Below are 5,000 nucleotides of genomic sequence, written 5' to 3' on the forward strand. Positions count from 1 at the left end.
AGAGAAAATGCAAATTCACTGTATTATTTTTGAACATCATTTCAAAGTAAATAGAGCATACAGCCAAAAAAAATTGTATTTCCCATAATATAAAGTACAGTAAGTACATACTGAGAGAGAATCAGCTAGTGATACCAGAGATATAAATATTAAAAAAAAGATAAAAAGACTAATGATAAATCAATAAAATAACATCCAAACAGTAAGTATATCCTAATATGAAATGCTTGCCACCTACTCGAAGCTGCCATTATCATGTAAGTAAATTTAGAGATGATTTTGATGTGATTTGATGGATGCAGATGTCAGAGCACATTTTACCATAGATAGTCTGTATTTCATTGTAAGTGAAGATTTTTATTTTTTTTTATATATTTATATTATTATCATATGACCTCAATCTAACTTTTGACTTTTCTCTTTTTTGTATATTTTGTATTATTTTTAAATTCATGATGTCTTTTTTCTCTCTATCTTTCCTTCTATCATTTTGTGTATGTTAACATATTATTTTACATTTTCTTATTTTTTCCTTCTTTTTTTTTTAGAGAGCCAAATTTTGAGCATACTGTTTTTGATAGAGATACTACAGTCACTTTTTTTTTTTTTTTCAAATAGTTGATAAAACTTGATATGATTCCATATGGTAGCCTCATGTAGAGGACTTTATATATTGCCTAAATGTTATATTTCTTTCGTATCTCCACTTACTCTCAAAGGAATGGTTTTCTTCACATTTGAATAAATCACTTTCCATAGATAATTTTACCATGAAATGCATTTATGTGCTAATATATGTAGTCATATTTTTTTTTTATGCAGTTTATACTTACTATAATCTTTTCTTTCTCATAAACATAAGGAGGACTATACTTATTAACTTTCATTATTTACTTTGGATATTTTCTGACTTTATTAATCAGATGGTCTGTCTTATAGTTAATCTTGACTGTTGTTAGTGTAAGGAATTTGTTACAGATGTGGACTATATTGGTTTACATTATGAATTCACATTGCCAGGGCTGGTTAGTTCCATAGGCTATTGTCCTTTACATTGATTATATATCACTGTCTTTAGATTGTTATTTTTCTATGGGAAGAAACATATATTTTTATATATTTCAGAGAAAAAGCTACGTAGCTTTTTTTTTTTTACACAGTTATTTGCCTTGATTTTTTTCAATTGATTACTATTATGTTATTATCTTTTAACATGTTTTTGGTGCAATGTTTTTTGACATCAACTACTTGCTCCAGGCACTGTCTAGCAACCTTAACAAAAGAAATATATATATATATATATATATTTACAGAACTTTTCTTATGATGTGACATTGGTAAAATAGACCTTGCTAGAATTCATCCATATAATTTTAGCTAAAGAATTATCTCTTAAATTAACCTCCTTGGGACAGATAATGCTAAATGATAGTCACAAGTAATTGTCATTTGACATTTTAGTCTCACTTTATGGTTTTAAAATCAAAATCTTATAGTTCATTACCAGATTTTAGTACCCAGTTCTTAGTTCATGTTCTCTGTGCCTGATAAAAGTGTTGCTCAGATAATGGCACCTTGAATGTGAAAAAAAATTGGATATGTGCAAAAGTATTATGGTATCAGAGAAATATATATATTACCATAGCCTATATAGAAATTTAATTTGATATATATTTTCTTCTATTTGGAATATTTGTACTTATTACCAATTGTTTTGGGGGAATGATCCCAAAGAGGTTAATTATAGTTTCTTTCTTAATAGATATAAGATGACCAATTACAAAAGAAATGATTGTACATGGCTCCTTTTAGAGTTTATAATTAACTATAGTTCAGTTGGTTTAAGGTATTTCCCCTCCAGAATTTATAGAAAATGCTAATGTCTTTTACCTGATTTATTTGCAAAAAGTTATGAATACCTTTATAATAGCCTAAAAGGAGCCACCATACCCATGTAAGACACAGGGAAAGATTTTCTTACCAAACCTTTACCAATACCCGCAGATTGCAGAGTTTAGAAGAGTAAGTTTGCATCAGAACCTGTGGTGCAATTTGTCCTCTCCTCTTGTTCCTGTATTTTTCTGTTAAACAAGTTTAAGTTAACAGTAGTATCTATGGCCCTTCCCTTTTTTATCCATATTTTCATTTTGATATTGCACTGTTCTTTTTTGTGTCTTTAAATATGTTACTTTTGCTTTGTATATATATTTTTTCTTTTTCTGTTTCTTTTTTTTCTTACTTTTTCTAGTTTGTTTAATTTGATTGTCTATTTCCATATAAGGATGGGTCCTCCCAAATCGAAAACCAACCTTCTAAGTCAATAGTAAAAGATTAAATTCTATCATACTTTTGAGTGTTCGAAATTTGACAGTCCTGACTATTATTTGATTAGTGTAATACTCTCTTTTTTACTTTTTATAGATAACTATCAGAAAACACATAAGCATAGTGCTTATTATGTTCCATATGACTACAAGGTAATTAGTCTGAGAAGAGAGCAAATCTGGAAAGAGTAGTTCTAATCTTTTACATATGTAAAATGGATAAATTTTTAGGTCTTTGTGAATATTTAGAAAATGTTCTAGATATAACTGGTTTGTTTAAATATTTCATATTTTGGGGAGATACATCTGTAAAAAAATCTTTTTATGTATTTTTCTTATCATAGTTTATTAAAAAAGTGAACTTTTCAGTTTCAAAAGCCACACTCTGTGTTTAATTGTGTTGGTGCTATTTTCATTTTTTTCTATCTTTTCCTCTTTATTTAAACATTTCCCAACTTTAGTTGTGACAAATGATCTTTCCCCTCTTAGTTCCTGTTGCTTTTTTTAACCATAGTTTGACCACATCATGTCTGTGTTGTTACCATACCATAGTACAGTATGTAGTAAGTTTTGCCCTAGAGTATCTGGAATGTCCACTGGATTGAGGTGTCCTGACTTGTCTCTCTGGCTGATGTCAGTGTTTGCAACAGAGAGTTACACTACAGCTCAAACATACCTCATTATTGCACGAGAGTTTAGGATGCCTTTTGGTCCGAGTCTGGTTATGCGCGTCTTAGGGATTTTCTTATTTAGCCATGTCCTGTTCTGTTTCTAGCCTTTTTTTTTCTTTTCCTTATTTCAATACCGTGTTGTCTTGCTATCCTTTAAGGCAGGATACTCAGTTGATGGTGATGTAGCTGTGAAGCTCTTGTTTTATAGGAATCTTTTTTTCCCAAGCAGTGTGTTGTTAGCTCATCATGCATGAAAACTTAAAAATGAGATCAGAGATTGCATTTTGCCAAAGGAGGAGCATGAAGTGACTCTGGTTGAGGGAGCATCTATAGCTACCCTTCTCCACCATCTTAGTTTTCTTTTCCGAGTCATGCAATTTGTGTTTCATGAGAATGAAGTGGTGTCAGGAAGTTTTATTGTGGTCTGTGATTTGGTGATTAAAAAAATTATTGATTTTTATTTATTTCATAGTGGAAGGTTTGAATTTTGTGAATGCTGGTTTGAATAAAAGATTCCTGTCTATAGCTGAGTAATCATATATGTAAATTTTGGAATGGTTAGTAGAACTCAGATTTTAAAAAGTTAGACATAATGAACTACAACATGAGACATTTTCATACAAAAACTTTTAGTAGACTGCATGTAAGCTGTGTAAGATTTCTATTTTAAAAATCAGTTTACAATGAGTAGAAGAAACATGATAAATGATATAGAAGTTAACAAGGCCCTAGTTCACTTTTAGGTTTATTTGTTTGATTGTAATATTGTCTGATTAGTAGGTATAATTTTTTTATTGACAGGCTTTATTGATAGGCTTTTATCTCTTCTTTTTGATGAGAGGTATCTGAGGGTAAGGTTCATCCCTATAAGGGTTCATTTTTATAACTATTAAATTCATACAACAAAATCTTTGTTAAGGTTTGGCAGTACATTAGTAGAAATAGTTCAGGGAAATGGGACATGATCTGATTGCACTGAAACTATTATTGTACATTTCCTACCTGCCAAGAGTTTTCCTGAATTTATCTCTACAATGAGAGTTTCTTGGAAATGGGACATAAAATTTTCTTATAACATATAGTTTTATATTTTCCATCTGTCAAACCTATTTCAGGAGTATTTGAGGTGTTCTCAGCTTCGTTTTTTATTCAGTAGTTTTTGAATAGTAGTTTAACATTATTTAAGAAGACTTTACCTTATTAATATTACCTGGGATTCCTCTGTTTCTTAAAACAGTATCAGGATTTCAATTATTATTGTAGTCACATTTTGTATTACCTACACATGTGACTGCTCACAGCACAGTGATTGATGATTGGATAGAATAAAACAGTTTGAAAATATAGGAAATATAATGGATAGTGCTGTTTAACCTAAAGAGTAAATGTTTGGTTGCTATTTAGTGTATATTGTATTTAAATAGGTCTCACTTTACTTGTAATCTAGGTGTGAAAAAGTATGTGTCCTCCATGTGCCAAAAAATTATAGAAGTAAAATTAAACCTGTTAATGATTCCCTTTTATAAGCAAGCATTCATTGGAAGTTTTTAATTTATTTCCTAGTCAGAATATATAAACATGATTCATAGAAAATTGTGCAAAGGAATTGTTATATTTCTAAGCTAATTTGAAAATATACAGTATATTATTGCTTAGCATTTCCATTCTATTTTGGAGAATGTCATAAATTTTCCAAGTTATGTTATTGTGATAGTAGATGTAACATTATTGAAGTACAGCATCCTTTCATAATTATTTGCAGGTATGATTCTGACTCTGACCAGAAGAAAGTATTTGATTAGTTACTACATATGTACTTTTTCTTTACATTTCTGTTAATATCACTGCACTGCTGGCCATTTTTTTTCTTTTCTTGATATTATGTATCTGATCTTACAAAATAAAAAAGTTGTATTAGTAGAATAAGTCAGTTAAAAGTTAAAGGAACATTAAATTCCTCAAAACTGAAATTATATTTTTAGATCTCATAAATTTTCTTCTTTGG

The 5,000-nt window shown here is 29.6% G+C and overlaps 1 protein-coding gene across 5 annotated transcripts in view; it reads left to right on the forward strand.

The window, feature by feature from the left end:
- LOC125025113 (popeye domain-containing protein 3-like) overlaps positions 1-5,000 on the forward strand; it is a 239,216-nt gene that overhangs the window by 209,869 nt on the left and 24,347 nt on the right. The window lies entirely within an intron of this gene.

The sequence above is a fragment of the Penaeus chinensis genome, chromosome 4, assembly GCF_019202785.1.
Source record: "Penaeus chinensis breed Huanghai No. 1 chromosome 4, ASM1920278v2, whole genome shotgun sequence".
Classification (NCBI taxonomy): Eukaryota; Metazoa; Arthropoda; class Malacostraca; order Decapoda; family Penaeidae; genus Penaeus; species Penaeus chinensis.